This window comes from Grammomys surdaster, unplaced genomic scaffold, assembly GCF_004785775.1.
Source record: "Grammomys surdaster isolate TR1022 unplaced genomic scaffold, NIH_TR_1.0 125881, whole genome shotgun sequence".
Taxonomy (NCBI): domain Eukaryota; kingdom Metazoa; phylum Chordata; class Mammalia; order Rodentia; family Muridae; genus Grammomys; species Grammomys surdaster.
In genome coordinates this window covers 3,454,393-3,471,841 of record NW_021620706.1, presented here as the reverse complement: position 1 = coordinate 3,471,841, position 17,449 = coordinate 3,454,393, and the positions used below count along the sequence as shown (strand labels likewise).

At 44.2% G+C, this 17,449-nt stretch overlaps 1 pseudogene; it reads left to right on the top strand.

Annotated features, from left to right (window-relative positions):
- The first annotated feature begins 266 nt into the window (after positions 1 to 266).
- On the top strand, positions 267 to 7,536 carry LOC114608229 (annotated as a pseudogene).
- Positions 7,537 to 17,449: the final 9,913 nt, after the last annotated feature.

Genomic DNA, 17,449 nt, shown 5'->3' with positions numbered 1-17,449 from the left:
CCGCCAGCCTGGCACCAGGGCACAGATGTTCAACCACTCAGTCGGCTGTCTCCGGATTGAAGAGGTCTTGGTTGTGTCTGGCTTCTAGGATGTGAGGTTGGGTTGGTTGGGTTTGTTTCTCGTGCTCCTGTATCTCCAAGAAATGAACAAAAGGCATTTAAAATGTTGAAAATAATGTCTTCAAAATGTTGTAAGCTTTGTTCTTACTAAATTTATCATGTGTTCCTTCTTTTCAAACGCAAACTGTTTATTAGCAACATGTCATCATGCAGCTGGAACACGAAGGTGAGAAGAATACTTCCATCTGGTGATGCTTCCACTGAGAGCACTACCCCCCTCCCCCCAGTTTTATCCACTATAACCCCCCAACTCCCACACCCAGGCTAGAGGTAAGTCTTAGGTATCACTACTCAAGGTGCATACAACATGAATTGTTTTGTTTTGGAGACAGCGTCTGTCTTGACCTGGGGTTCGCCAATTAGTCTATGCTGGATGGGTAGTAAGCACCAGGGTCTGAGTTCTTGCTTCAGCCTTCCGCTGAGCCTTGTAATCACACTCACTGTAGGTGGGAGTTTCATTCTTGTTACTACCAGCTATGGGCTTTGTTCCTAACTTTTCTGAGTTTAGTTTTCTTATACAAGAAATAGGGGTAGTGACAGCCCATGTCCAGAATTGCTCCATGCAGGAATTCCAGTCCACTGGACTGAGGACTGACTAGAAGGACCAAGGCTTGCAGAAGCCAGGCTGCTTTTATCTGTAGCCGTGGAATTCTGAGAACCTCACCCAAATCTGTTTTCCGTGGTGTATTAAGTGTTGAGGTTTGGTCTGTTGTTATGTATTGTAATGCTAAATTCTGTAGCCAAGGTCTATTGATCACGCATACCAGCTTTTATTGTGCAAACCTTGCTCCTTAATTTAAAACTATTGGTTGAATAAAAATGACTACAGCCAATCACTGGAGGGAAGAGAGGTAGGCGGGTTTTCTGTTACCAGGTTAGAGGTCTCAGGAAGAGAGGAGGAAGCTGCCATTAGAGGAGACGGACCATGAGCACATGGCCAAGAGAAAGTATTTGGGGTACACCACTGGGGAGGTAGCCAGTTCAGCAGTTAGGAAGATAGATAAAGGGTCACTCCCCAGGAATTGCCAAAGCCAAGAAGAATAACTATAGTGTGAGTCTCATTCATTCGTAAGCTAAACCAGGATAACTTTAGATTGGTTGAATTACAATTAAGTTGTAGATTACCAGTCATAAGTCCTACTTTAATCAGCTTTTGATGTCTGTTCTTCTTCCATTGCGAGGCACACAGACAGAAAAGAAAATATAATTGGATTTTTCCACAAATAAGATGAGGTCATTTTTCTTTTGAATTCCACTGATTGGCATCCAGTCATCTGCATTCAGACAAGGACCAATGCTCATCAAACAAAACTGGGGTGTGGCATTTCTTTAAAATCACAACTATGGTCCCACAAGATGGCTCATCATCAGGCTAGAGGACCTGAGTTCAATTCCTGGGACCCGCATGATGAAAGAGAATAACTGAGACCTGTGTTGTTCTCTGATCTCCGTGTAGCATTCATACCTGCATGCATATACACATATAAAATAAATGCTATGATAAAATTTAATAAATTCGAACTATACAAAAAACCCCAGATGATTGTCTGACCAAGGGAGGAAATATAAACACACAGAAATCTGTCCTTAAAAAGCTAGAGTCCTTCATGTTCCTAGTTATTTTTCTTCTACACGGTAAGTATAACTTTAAACCAGCAGTTCTCAATATGTGGGTTATAGCCCTTTGAGGGTTTTACATCAGACAACCTACATATCAGACATTTATATCACGACTTGTAACAGCAGCAAAATTACAGTTATGAAGTAGCAACGGGAATCATTTTATGGTTGGGGTCAGCACAACACAAGCAACTGTATTAAAGGGTCACAGCGTTAGGAAGGTTGAGAGCCTCTGCTTTAAATGAAGAAAATGATTTAATGAATTCATTTTAAAAAATTGTCTCTGGGGGTTGGAGAGATGGCTCAGTGGTTTAAGAGCACTTGCTGCTCTTACAGAGCACCTGAATTGAGTTCCCAGCAACCATCTGGTGGCTCACTAACATCTGTCACTCATAGGAGATCTGACATTCGCTTCTGACCGCCAAGGGCACCAGGCAAACAAATGCAGGCAAATACTCATACATGCAAAATAAAACAAATCTAACTTTTTGTTTGTTTGTTTGTTTTTTAGTTTTTTGAGACTGGGTTTTCGTGTGTAACAGCCTGCGCTGTCCTGGAATTAAATTTGTAGACCAGGCTTGAACTTACAGAGATCCATCTGCCTCTGGGCTATTGTAATTAAAGATGTGTATCACTATGACTGGCACGTGTGTGTGTGTGTGTGTGTGTGTGTGTATGTGTGTGTGTGTTTTGGGTCTGTATTTGGGGAGGTAGCTCAGTGGATAAAGCAGTTGCAATACAATTATGCCAAGATGGAGTTTGGATCCCCAGAACCCGAGTAAAAGCTGGGTGAGTATGTCTGGATGCTTGTCATCGCAGTCCTCAGTGCTGGGGAGGCAGAGACTGGGAACTGCCAGGGCCAGGGAGCTAGCCAGACTAAGCTGAGTTTGGCGGGCAGGGTTGGCTCCAGGGTCAGTGAGAGACCCTGGCTCAGTATAGTGACCAAGGTAACATTCAATACTAACCTCTACATGTACCCATACACAAATGAATACACACACACACACACACAAACACACACACACACGAGGTGGGGGAGCTTTGGCCTGAGAACCAAAACGCCAAGTTTAAGCTCAGTAGCTTCTGTTCTTATTTTCATTTATTCTGTTGTTAGGCAGGTCTTTTTTTTTCCCCTTCAGGTTATTAGCATTGCAGGGCTCCTGAGTGTGTTTTAACAGTGCATTCTTTAGCATTGTATCTTAGTCTGCAAGGCAACTGTTCTGGCTGTTTTGGATAAGAGGGAGTGGAAAGTGAACCTATGAGTCAAAACACTTGTTTTAGGGCTTCAGGGTTGTGGTGATGAGAAACTCTGTGTTGTGATGAGCCCTGTGTCCCCTGTCCTCACCTTTGGGAGTCGCCTGCTCGGAATTCCATGTTAGAACAAAGCAATATTGAATTGAAATGACTTTTCTCTCACCAACTCTAAACAGAATTAGCTTCTTCGTGTTTTGGCAAAGGGCTGCTTCTATGGGCCTGTCTTTTGTTTCAACCCCAAAATGGTTTATTTTATATCTCAGACTCCGATCCCAGTGATTACATTTGATTTATTTTGTGTGTCAGTCTAACCACTAAGCATATGTCATCACATCACTTAATTTATAACAGAACATGAATTTGCTGTGCTGGCTCCTCTAGTTAAAAGAGATCTAGTAATTTACAGCTTCCCACAAAAAAAAAAAAAAAATCACAGTGAAGAAGACTAAATAACAATGAACAATAGCCAAGGAAGTGGGGGGAGCGGGAGGGGAAGGAAGGGGAAGGAAGGGGAGCAGGGAGAGAAAGAGACTCCAAGGTAGATACTTTTTTAAAAAGACGTGTTAATGTAATATTTGTGTGTGTGCCTGCCTGAGTTAACATTTACTACATGCACGTGGCCAGAGGAGGCCAGAAGAGAATGGCAGATGCCTTGGAACTGAAGTTACAATGGCTGGGAGCTACAGTGTGGGTGCTGGGAACCGAACCTGGTCCTCGGCTAGAGCAGCAAGCACTCTTACCCATTGGGCTGTCTCTCCAGCCCCAGATAGCTGTCTTTGTTTGGGCCTTTTCTGGTTGTTTGTTGTTTGTTTATCTGTTTTAAAGAGTTTCTTTTAAAACGTGTCTTTTTTTTCTTGACCCTTCGCCTTTAGACAGTACTGAAAGCACACCCTCTCCCACAGCACGGGCATTCATTCACTATTCCTTTTTGAAAATCAGATGATTGCATGAAAAGGATAAGGTTTTCTTTTCTATTCAGGCCCCAGATTTGGGTGGGGCAAGAAAAAAACTTTTGTTGTTTTGTTTTTCGAGACAGGGTTTCTCTGTGTAGCCCTGGCTGTCTTGGAACTCACTCTGTAGACCAGGCTGGCCTCGAACTCAGAAATCCACCTGCCTCTGCCTCCCAAGTGCTGAGATTAAAGGCATGCGCCATCACTGCCTGGCAGAAAAAAAAAACATTTTAAAGTTAATAAACATTCTCTTTAAAATCTCATTGTATCTTTTATATCTTTTGGGGGAGGGGTGATGAAAGGTTTACAGAGAATCTAATGAAAGTACGGCTTGTCTTTCTGGAAAATTCATAGATATATATCAGGTCCCCAAAGTTGCAGACATTTCTGTGGATTCTGTTATAAGAATCTTTGTTTTTACTTGGTGGTGGTGGTGTATGCCTTTAATCCTAGGAGGCAGAGGCAAGTGAGTTCAAGGACAGCTTGGTCTACAGAGTGAGTTCCCGCACAACCAGGGCTACATGGAGAAACCCTGTCTTGAAAAATCAAGAACCAAAAAAGAAAAGAGAGAGAGAATCTTTGGCTTCACTACCAAGAAGAGAGGCTTATAAAGCGCTCAACACACACTGTGACTCCAAAACACTTAAAGAGAAATTTGTATATGCAGTAAATTTATAATACAGTGAATTTATTTTTAAAAAGGTAACATGCTTGGTTAAATAAACATTGATTCAGACCGTTGTACCCTTCTCCAGAGAGGAAAGCAAGGAAATCCTTCCATTGTAAACTGACTTATTTCCTTTTCACACCAGGAAGGTGTTGTGTATGATACATCTATATATTCCAGACCTTATGTACCCCAGATTTATAGGACAGCCCTCAGATTCTTTAATTATGTGAACATTCATCTACAAAATGTTAGGCAACAGAGAAATTAATGAGAATCGTTTCCACTGATACCAAGTCAAGACTCTGAAACACAATCATTGATGCTGCGAACAATTCAGTGCCTTCTGAGGCTCAGACAGATCACTCCAGCCTGCTGGGAGGCAGAAAGTATGGGCTGCTCACTAGAGACACGTGGCTATTTATTTTCCCACTGTTTTTCTGGGGAGAAATGTAAAACCTATTCCAGTTCAAGAATTCCTCTAGGCGGTCTAGCTAAAATCGGTCTTAAAGGAAGATTTGTTTACACGTATAGAACAGACAGGAGGCATGGAATATGCAGGGAATTCAGAAGGTGCTGGCTAAGAGGCACCACGTCAGGACATTGTCCAGCCCCATGACTCTACTGCATGTTAAGAGGCCCAAGTTCTTCTCTAACCAGATCATGAGCAGAGCCTTTTCTCCATTTGAAGAAAGGCTACGCCGTCACTCAGCACATTCAGCAAAACGTGGATATATGAGTTTCCTTTAATTTTTTTCTTTTTCTTTCTCTTGGCTCATTCTTAGTTACCTCTTAAGGCTCATACAACACGCTTCACTAAATGGCAAGTTCCTGTTTCCCCTGCTTGATCCGATGAAAAAGGCATTTCTGGCAATATGTCTAGCTTTCTTCAAAATTTAATTAGTTTGCTTTATTTTTTATTAACTTTGTAAAATTAAAATATAACTATATCATTTCCCTTCATTGCTTTTCCTTCCTTTAACTCCACCCATCCTGCCCCAACCCCACTCCTGGCTTCCTCCTTAATTGTTATTGTTACACACACACACACACACACACACACACACACACGACTACATCTATATATATACATATATTTATATAAATCTGCCAATTCTGTTCAGCATTGCATGTACATGATTTCAAGGCTCCCCACTTGGTATGGGATGACCAATTAGGGGGCTCCTCCATGGGGAAACCTACTCATCCCGCTGTCAGCATCCCTCGGTTGCCTGTAAGCCCTTGGCTAGGGGTGGGGTCCTATGAGTTTTCTCCATCACACATTAGCCTGAGTATTGATGTCCTTGTTCGGGTCTTGTTCAGGCAGCCATATCGTTGGGATATCGTGTGTAGCACTCCTAGTCATTTCTAGATGTAGTCTCACAGCAGAGTTCTTGGTCCTCCGGCTCTTACAACCTTCCCGCAGTCTCTTCCTTAATGCTCCCTGAGCTGTAGGTGCTGGAGTGTATTGTCGAGGTAGCTTTGGGGATAGGAACGCCACTAAGTTTCTCTCTGGATTTTGACCAGTTACGGCTTTCTATAGTGGTCTCTGTCTGTTGTTTCTCCAGGGCCCTCCCTCCTGCTCCCACCAGCACCAGTTGGACTGATATTAGAGATAGCCAACAGGGAGCTGGTGAGGGGAGGAATAGGGAACTGAGAGACCCACATAGGCTGTAAGGTCCTTTCTTCTGCACTTCTGATTCCTCGGTTCCTATCTTCAACTCCTCTTTCCTGGACACCAGTTAGTGAGTGAATGTTGGCTTCTCTGTGTTATCGCTGGGCTCTCTGTTCCACCACTCTACTGTCCGTGACAGACTCGCGGGCAGTCACAGTCAGATCTTGGACTGGCTTATGCACACTCCCATTTTCTCCCTTTGACATCTGTGGGAACTTCCTTTCCTACTCCTCACAGCATTGAGGGGCTTATAGATCACTACAGAATGATTGGTTCATGGGACTCAGGCAGAGCTAATCAAACAGAGAGGAGGGAGAAGTGGAGAGAAAGAGAGCGCTTTTTTCTTTGAAGTCAGGATGATATAAACCTGAAGGTTCTGGCAACATTTAGAATGAAGACAGAGAAGGAGGAGCAGGGTCCCTGAAGGAGAAGAGGGAGAGGAGGAGAGATCTGAGCTGAATCTACTACCAGGCTTTGAATGGGATCAACTCTTAGGCTTTGTTGATAGAAATTAAAATTATTTTTTTAGTTGGGCTTCCATCATATGAACCTTAAGAATTTCGACATAGGCCGGGCAGTGGTGGTGCACACCTTTAATCTCAGCACTTGGGAGGCAGAGGCAGGCGGATTTCTGAGTTCGAGGCCAACCTAATCTACAGAGTGAGTTCCAGGACAGCCAGGGCTATAAGAGAAACCCTGTCTCTAAAAAAATAAAAAAATAATAAAAAAAAAGAATTTCGACATAGGAAGTGGCTTTGTGGATACCACTTCCCACCATCACTGCTTGCTGCAGGCATGGTCACTCCTCCACGTTCCTCCGCACCATAGTTGATGTCCAACCCTTGGGCTGAGTCTTCTTCGAGCTATTTGCAGACAAAGTTCCAAAGACAGCAGAAACCTTTTGTGCTCTGACCACAGAAGAAAAAGGATTATTCCAGGATTCCTCTGCCAGGGTGGTGACGTCACACGCCACAGTGGCACTGGGCTTTCTACGAGGAGAAAGTTGAGGATGAGAACTTCATCCTGAAGCATACAGTTCCTGGCATCTTGTCCATGGCAAACGCTGGATCAAACACAAACAGTTCCTAGTTTTTTTTATCTGCACTACCAAGTCAGTGGCTAGATGGCTTGCATGTGCTCTTCGGTAACTTGAAAGAAAACACGAGCAGCCTGGAGGCTGTGGCATGTTTTTGGTCCAGGAATGTCAAAACAAGCAAGAAGATGACCATTGCCAACCGTGGACAGTTCTAATTCTGCTGGGCATCTTACCCACCAGACCGTTCCTTCTGCAGCTCAGGAGAGCGCCCCTGCTCCATCTGCTTGCAATACCCTGTGATCTCTGCTCTCCCTGAAGCCCTGAAGTTCTTTGCGTTCCATATTTTCTTCATTCCCCTCCAAGTCTAGCTGGATTGCAGAGTTAAGTTTATGATTAGGAATACAAACTAAATAAAAAGAAGAATTTTTGACATAGAAACCCTATGAATATTTATAATGAAGCCACAGCATTGCTCTAGGGCCTGGCGCGTGACCAGTCCACAGGCACTAGAGAAGCTCGAGTGACGGATGATTCGTTCAAACTGAATCTGAGGATGCTCTGGCAGAGGGCAAGGATTGTGAAAGCAGGAAAACAGAGTCAGTTGTGTTAGTGGTCACAGGGACCATATGCTGTGGGGGTGAGACACAACATGACGGACATGTGGGGACAGAACATAGCACACTTAGAAGACAACCCACGAGACACAGCTTCTAAAGGCAGGAATCCTTGGGGCTTTGTCTTCTGTGTCTTTCCTGGCTACCCAGTGGCTGCCTAGCTTCAGACAAGCCACACATCTAGATTCTTGATTGAGGAATGAGACATAGCAATAGCGCCAACCTCACTATATTATGAGGGTTGAATACAAACCAATCAAGACAGTGTTAACGAGGTACCATGGATATAATATATGCTGGTTATAACCATCATCAATATTTTTGAAGGCGGTTCTGTTATGGATTTAATTTATAAGATCACAGGATTATTGAAAATAATAACCGGGCTGGGCGGTGGTGGCGCACGCCTTTAATCCCAGCACTTGGGAGGCAAAGGCAGGTGGATTTCTGAGTTCGAGGCCAGCCTGGTCTACAGAGTGAGTTCCAGGACAGCCCGGGCTACACAGAGAAACCCTGTCTCGAAAACAACAACAACAACAACAACAACAACAACAACAACAAAAACAAAAAAAAAAAAAAGAAAAGAAAAGAAAAGAAAGAAAAGAAAATAATAACCATGAGGCTTTGTGCAAGCAGGAAGGCTTACCCCACATCTTATGAGTAACATTCAAAACATCATCAGTTCCAAGCAGGGTGGCTCATGCCTGTAACTGACTCTCAGGGGTAGAAGCAGAATCGTTGTCAGAGGCTTGAGGCTAGAGACTGCTTTATTCCACATTTTGAGTTTCAGGCCAAAATAAAAAAAATAAAAACAACAACCAAAATCTGGGAATAGAGTTCATTTGGTAGAGTGCATACTCGGCAGGAAGGAGACCCTGGCTTGAATTCCCAGCGCCAAATGGTGACACCTAGAACCCCCGGCACTCCACACAGAGAGAGGGTGAAAATCATCTTTGGCAGTATAGCAAGTTGAGGCCTGCTTCGGACAATGAGAGCTTGTCTCAGAAAGGAAATCGTCGGTAATTTGAGTTCCTGTGTGACTTGGTCTGGATTCAAATTTAAGAAGCTGAGCTGGAGGTGTCACTCAGATGTAGCATGCTTTCCTAGCCTGTGGCAGGCCTTACATTCAATCCCCAGGAACATGTGTACATGCTCAAAAATGCACAAAAGGTGTGCATGTTGGGGTGTGGGGGGGTATTGCACTGAAGCCTTAATGGACTTTTGCTGGTAATACGGTCCACTCTCCAACCAAAATCCTCAGGAAAGCATCACCATTGTTATTCAAAGCATTTGGACTCACAGTGGATTTTGGCATGTGACCATGAAGGTCACTGACCTCCAGGTCAGGCACTGGGCTCCAGCAGCCTGATTATATTTGTGCTTTATCCAGATGAACAAACAAGGGCCCAGGGAAGTCAAAGGATTTAGCCATAGACCTAGTTCACGAGTGCCAACACCAGGGCTCAGATCTCCCAACGCTGATTTCACAGGTGTTAGGTATGTCCTTCGTCCCTTCTACATCAGTCACTCTCGTGGAGAATAAGGTACTTAACAATTTTAATTAAAAAAATGATTTTTTTTTCTGTTTTGCAGAACTTGGAATGGAAGCCAGGGCCTTGTGCATGTGTGGCATGCACTCTGCCAGTGAACCGTATCGCTGGCCCTTCATAAAATCTGCTTCAGGGTGAGGTCTTGCTAAAAGTTAGCCAGACTGGTCTCAGACTTCAATCCTCCTGCCTCAGTATCCTGAATAGCTAGAATGTACCACCAAACTGGCTTTTGAATTATTTTTTCTTGATTTTTAGTGTGTATGTGCGTGTATCACTGATGACTAGACGAGGGTTGAATCCCACCAAGCTGGAATCACAGAGAGTAGTGAACTGCTGGGCATGGGAGATTGGAAGGACGCTCCACTGGAGAGCAGCAGGCACTAACCACTGAGCCAACTCTCTAGCCCGAATGACAACTTTATTAATGTAAAATCTCAAGAATTTTCCTATGGTAATAGATATTCTCCAAGAATGTGATTTTTTTTTTTTGTTTCTTTGTTTTTCTTTGTTTGAGATAAGATTTCTCTACATAGCCCTGACTATCTTGGAACTTACTTTGTAGACCAGGCTGGCCTTGAACTCACAGAGATCCACCTGCTTCTGCCTTCCAAGTACTGGGATTAAAGGTGTGTACACCCACTGCTGGTGATTGTGTTTCTGAGACAGAATCTCTACATGTTGCCCAGGCTTGTCTTCAGCTCTTAGGCTCAAGTAATGTTACTGCCTAAGGAGTGGTGGAGACCATAGCTATGCACTCAGGCTGGCCTTGAATTTACAGCCAGTCTTCCAGACTCATGGCTGGGATTGCAGGTTACCACATCCTGTAAGAATGTATGTGGTTGTTTGTGTGTGTGTGAGAGAGTCTATGTGGGCACATGTAGGTACATATGTACATATATGCACACATATATGGAGGTCAGATGTTAATGTGCTTTCTTTAATTGCCACTGTACTTTTAAAAATTAATTAATTAATTAATTAAGACAAAGTTTTGTGTAGCCTTGGTTGATTTAGAAGTCACTATGCAGACAGGCTGGCCTCAAACTCCTAGTGTTGTCTCTGCCTGCTTCTGCCTCCCAACTGCTGGGATTAAAGTTGTGTTACCATATCTGACACCACTTTGTTTTTTGAGACAAGCTCTCTCCCTGACCCTGACGTGTCAGTTTGGCTAGGCTGGCTGGGTGATGAGCTCCCTGGGGTCCTCCAGTCTCTGCCTCTCCAGCGTCAGGATTGTAGGCGAGCACTGCCATGTTCAGCTTCCACATGGGCTCTGCAGATCCACACTCAGAGCCTCCTGCTTCTGCCACAAGCACTCTACCTACAGAGCCATCCTCGCAGCCCAACGGTATCATCTGTAATGCTGGTATAATGATCATCTGGCGTGCAGTATTTTATTGAATATTTAACTTTGTTTTTTTTTTTTCTGCTTTGTTTCCCATTTTTATTGTATCTGACGTTTACAGAAGTGCTTCAGTGTGTTGTCTTACTTTCAAACTGATAATTCTGTTTCTGAGTTTCTCATCTGTAAATCAGAAGTTAACCATACTATTCCTAAAGGTATTGAGAGAATCTGGTGTCTGTGAAAAACTGTCCGGCAATGTAAACCCTCCATTCCATTTGCTACAATGTTCCTAACTTACAATATTGCTATCTTCAAAGACTTGTGGTTAGTATCCAAAACAGAGTTACATTGACTATTGCTATTAAACACATCAAATGATCCCCTCTAAAAAGATTGCAGCAGTTTATATGTGTGTGTGTTTTTCAGCAATTTGCTTTTTCAAAATACCCATAATTTGCTGGATGTATTATGAATAACTATTGAACTCATGTTCGATTAGACTTTTATCTCGGTGCCTCAGGTTGTCCTTGCAGGAAAGGTGGTGGTGGTGGAGTTGGTCTCTGCATATCAGAAGTTATTTCTCAGCATTGGGGTTTGAAGGAAACAAAGGCCTGTTCATTTGATTGGCTGGACATTCATTCAACAAGGTTACCATCTAGTTAAGCCGCCGTCTTGAGAGCCTGTGGTTGGACCAGCAGCTGCAGGTCAGAAGTTCAGAACAAAGAGTGAAATCCCAGGATTAACTGTCATACTTTCGAATCAAATATTTCTCTGTTGAGTCAACTTCCCATGGCAGTTTCTTCGGGGTGGGGGGCCCATTGCCACCTCTGCTGTCTGTCTGACACATTCTCAGTTGGCATCAACAAGGAAGGACACTGTAGAGAGGCAGTTTACCGGGGAGAAGCTGCTTTTCAGGAGGGTCTCAGGGGAGGACCAGAGGTCTGTGGGGACTGTGGTTTTCTCATTTGGCAGCACAGTGGGAAAAAACTGTCTAAGTTCTGGCTGTGCCAGTAACCAGCCGTGCACCCAAAGCAAATGACTCAATTTTTTTTTTCTTTTATAAAGTTAAAAACTTCTGTTTTGTTCTTCAGATTCCTTTACATATATTTTTTTCTTTTTCAAAAAGAGGTGGTAGGCCAAGCATGGTGGCCCATGCTTGTAATCCCTTCATTTCAGAGATAAAGTAGGAGGATCAGACGTTCAAAGTTAGCCTTAGCTACACAGTGGATCTGAGGCTAGCCTGTGTTGCTTGAGACTCTGTCTTAAAAACAAAGCAGAGAAAAATAAAGTGGTAACCATAATACCTGATTTAGCCCACTGCTGACATTTACAAGACCCAGGCGAGAAGATGAACAAATGCCCCTGTTCCCAGCCCCCTCCCTCCTCTTTCTACTCGGCCCATTCCCTACAGCGAGAGCTTGCTTGTACAGTGTCCATTCCTTAACACACAGGACCAGCTCCCTGCACATTCCCCACTGCCAGCGACTCTGCCATCTGAGTCCCAGGCAGGGCTCACTTGTATTCATTCCATAGACAAGAGTCCCATGGGAGCCCTAGAAGTAAGCAGGGCCACAGGACAGGACTCTGGGGTCCCAGAGAAGCAGTTCAATTTCAAAAAGAGGTGTGGCCACATCTTATGTCCCCAGTATGTGGTCTCCTTTGCTTGGCTTTGAGGAGTGAGTCAAAACATATCCAGCATAGCATAGAACCTGGTCTGTTGCTAGTCCTCAGTCAATGCTGGAGGGTGGAAATATCACAATTGGGGTAGCACCTACTGCTGGTGGAAGGATCTAAAAGATGATCAATACCGTTCAAATTCTTTTTTTTTTTTCCTCCTCCACTTTGGTTTTTCAAGACAGGGTTTCTCTGTGTATCCCTGGCTGTCCTTGAACTTGCTCTGTAGACCAGGGTAGCCTTAAACTCATAGGGATTAGCCCACTGCCCGGCATCAGACAGTTTTATGTAGTAAGGAAACTCAAATGCTGAAAAACGTAAATTGGCCACGGCTAAAGGTATGGGGATGGTAAAGGCAGCCCGCGCACACAGGGCCTCACTGGGCAGCTGCCTTCCCTGCTCCATAGCCCAGTTGCTGAAGCAGCAGAGGCAGGGACACTTTGAGGTCAGCCTGAACTACATGTTCCTGGGGCCCAGAGGTGACCTAAACTATTGCCATCTTTTGCTCCAGTTTAGGGAGTGTGTCCTTAGAGAAAGGGGAGCATTCAGGGAGTTTAAAGCCTCCAGCAAACATCTGGTCAAGCTGACTCTGGAATGCCTCAAATATTTACCGAGCAATGAGAGGTACAGGCCTTAGGCTGATAAAGAACGTGGTGACATTTTGTGGCTGGTAGCAGTCTGTTGGCTGAGAATGTCACATTAGAAAAACAGATTCGGGTTAATAGAGCAGGTTTCCAGGCCAAAACTTTGAACCTTGTGAGTTAAATGTGAAATAAATGCAACACTTAAATGGCCTCTCTTGTTCTCATCAGAAGACCTAGTCTTAGTTTTATTTTGTCTACAGTCAACATTTTCTTTGGTTTGGAAGGATCTGAAGAGTTCTTCTGTGACATATTCTCGTGTGTGTGGGGCAGTATGTGGGTGTCTGTTGTCTGCATTTATGGGTGTTCATACACACATGAGTACATGTGATCATGCAGGTACATGTGTATGTCTGTACATGTGACAGCCAGATGTTGACTTCAGATGCCTTCCTTAATCATTCTCCACTCACTGGGACAGAGCCTTTCACTGAATCCAGAGCTCACTAGCCTAGCTAGCCATCGTGCTGTGGGGAATCCCTGTCTCCGACCCTCTACTGCTGGGATTGAAGACAGCCCACCACACCCACCTCAATTTCTTACCTATATCCCGGTGATCTGAACTCTGACCCTCATGTTTGTGTGACAAGTGATTTCTCCAATGAGCCATCTCTCCAGTCTTGCAGTTTGCCCATTCATCACCAGCAGTCCCACTGTTAGCTATGTTTTCCTAGAGATTCCAAACATATTTCATGAAAAAAATCTGTCTACAGATATGCACAACATCATTCCATAGAACAGCCCCAAACCAGAAATGTCCATCAACTATTAAATGGATAAACGAAATGTCCCAGGTAGAGACACACAATGGAATATTATTCAATCAATAAAGGGAATGGAATAGAGATTAGGGAGATGGCTCAGTCAAACGTGCTGGTCATAAGCACAAGGGCCAGAGATCAGGCTCCCAGCATCCATGTGATAAATCAGGCATGGTAGCATGTTCCCATAGGCCAGTTCAGGGTCAGGGGCAGCAGAGAGATGCTGACTCATAGAACTTGCTGATCAACCTGTCTAGCTCAACCTGTGAGCTCAAATTCAGTAAACAAAACAAAACAAAACAAAAAACAACAAACCATGTCTCAAAAAATAAGGTGGAGGGTGACTGAAAAAGACACTGTACTTCAATGTGTAAATGCACATGCACTCATGAGTGTGTACATACCCTGCACATCACACACACACACACATACTCACTGTATCTTATCAGTGAAACTTGAAAATACTACGATAAATGAAAGAAGCTAGCTATAAAAGACAAATAAATACCAGACAAATAAATCCTTCTTATAAATGACCAATCCATAGACAGAATCTGGGTCAGGAGCATCCGGGGACAGTGGAAGGTGATATGGAGAGTAATTCCTACCACATGTGAGTTATATGTGTCTGGAATTCGTAATCATGGTCATACAACTGTGAATGTACTAAAAACCACTGACTTGCACATGGGTGGATTTTATGGTATGTGAATTATATCTCAGTGGAAACCAGTAAGGTCAGCATGGAACAACTTGCTCCTGCAGCTTGGTAAAGTGGTCTTATTTTAATCACACCAGCATGGCCTCTCCTGTCCCCCCTGGACCAGCGTGACTGAAGTGTACTAGACTTTTCTTTCTTTTTTTGAGACAGAGCCTCACTATGTAGGCCTGGCTGTCCTGGAACTCACTATGTAGAACAAAGAGGCTGGCCTCAAACTCACAGAGATCCCATGCCTCTGCCTCTCAAGTGATGAGGTTCAAGACATGCACCATGTCTGGCTTTATAGTTTTCTTTTCTTTTTTTCTTTCTTTCTTTTTTTTCCCCAAAGGTGAGGAGGTTTATTCAGGGCAGAGGGCAAAGGTGGGGAGAGAAATGGGAGAAGATGGCGGAGAAAGAGGAGAGAGAGAGGAGAGAAGTGGAGGCCGGCCATGACTACATGGAGAGAGGGGGAAGGGACGGGGGAGGGGCGGGGGAACAGAGAGAAGCTAGAGGCAAGAGAGCAAGAGAGCAAGAATGCTTTATAGTTTTTAAATTGGTATTTTATACCTCACTTTCTCTCTTTCCTCTGAACTGTCTTTTCCTGAATCTGAGGTCCTTAGCTACTTGTAACACAGCCGAAGTGACATTTGGACTCAAACTCCTGACATGCTCGCTCTCTGGAAGAATGAACTCAGCCACACTGCAGAGGAATTCAAGGCTCATGGATGGGCAGGCTGTGCATAGACACTGTGTTGACAGAACTTAGTACAAACTTGAGTCATAGCGCTTCAGGCCTTGGATCTTCTAGCTGAGCCTGTTGAATTACTCCTAGCCCTTTTAGTGTCCCCTACCACCCCCACCCGCTCCCCACTGAAGCTCAGACACCATGAAGCAGAAGACGCCTTTGCTTCTATATCCTGTGAAATACTGATCCACAGAGTCTGTGGGCTTCATTAAATGATGCTTGTTTACCACCCGCTAATTTGTAAATTGATGCAGAGCAACAGGTAATTAGGACTGGAAGTATATAGCTAACCCTAGTGTGTGCAAGCCCATGGTTTCAAGCCTGGCACTACAAATAAAATAAAAAGCTAATTGGAAAAATAACTTTCAGAAGAAGCCAGTTTTTCCCAAGTTTGGTTACTTTGGCTTACTATTAAAAGAGGAAGCAATCTCTTGCCCCCCAAGGCAAATGGAAGACGAGTTCCTACATCAGGATAGGAACAGGATTTTTCTCTTCCCCTCTTTGGGTTGGCCTCATGTCACAGTGAAAGAGAAACCAGTGGATATTTGGAAATCTTTTAACCATATGCAGATGAATAAGCAAATGGCTGGACCTGAATCCTAATCTCTTTTCCTTTCCTGTAGAGCTGAGACTTTTGTTTCCACTCTAATAAACTTGAGCTTTTGAAACAGAAGTCATGTGTCTCTTAACATGACGATTAGCAGCAAGAATGTGAGAAAGGAGATAGCCAGGAAGTGTGAAGCCTTAATTAACACCCAAGCCATTTGCCTGAAAGCAAGAACAATGTTTCTGGCAGGCAAGTATGAAATCAGCTTTTCTGTCTCGCTTGGAACATTCAAAGCCCTACCCCTGCCTTAGTCTTTTAAAATATTGATTTCATGTTTAATGATTTTATAAAAAGAACTTTAAAAAAGTTTTCAGCCTGGCTCCCGTGACTGAAACATGGTCATCTTCTATAGCATTCGGGGTCGGGGGGGGGGCTCTCCCCATTTCTGGGCCCCACGTGGTTGCAGACCCTGAGGAGATACAAACACTGGCTAGAATAAAACTGAAGAAAAGCCAAGCAACAGCAGGAGGGATAGAAGAGTCTGGGAAGGCAGGCTCTTGTCTCTTCTCAAAGAGAAGGGAAAGGAAACAAGGCTGTCTTTGGGAATACCACACTTGTCCCAACCTAGTAGGCAGATTAAAAGAGGCTCAGTTTTCAAACTGATTTAATTCCTGAATTATCTGGGCCTAAGATCATGTAGAGCATGTGAAAAGGCCTGAGCCATGGTCACCGCTAGTCCACAAGCACACTGGATGAGCCTATAGAAGCCAGAGAGAAAGAGAGAAAGAGAGAGAGATGGGGGGGGGAGAGAGAAAGAGAGAGAGAAAGAGAGAGACACACACACCTGGGGGGGGGAGAGAAAGAGAGACACACACATACGGAGGGGGAGAGACAGACAGAGAGACAGAGAGACAGAGACAGACAGAGACAGAGACAGAGACAGACAGACAGACACACACACACAGACAGAGACAGAGACAGAGAGACAGAGACTAAAACGCTTTCCTTAAGATCTTACTGAAACGCAAGTATCTAAGGGAGACATGAAGAAGCTAGTGAATCCCAGGTCTGTCACCGAGTAGGAAGGGAGAGAGAGCACATGGATGACACAGCAGTAGCCATGCTCCATCCTGAAACAACGAGGCAGTCAGGCAGCAAGTAAGCACATGGGAACCGCTACAGAAGAGGAACGGCATCATTTCTTCCACGTTCACACTGTGTGTGAGCGTTTCCACAGTTAAAAGGTCTAAAAGCAGGGAGAGATGACTCTGCAGTTCCAAGCACTTGCTGCTCTTGCAGAGGACCCAGCTTCAACACCCAGCACCCACAGGGTGACCCACAACCACCTGTTACTCCAGCTCCAGGAGAATCCATGTCCTCTTTTGAGCATACCAGACATGCATGTGTGCACATATGCCCATATAGGTAAAACACACACACACACACACACACACACACACACACACACACTTTTAAAAATAAATAAATCATTGAACAATTTTAAGTTCTAAAAGTAGGGCTGGCAAGATGGGCTGGCAAGAGCAACCAGAGACC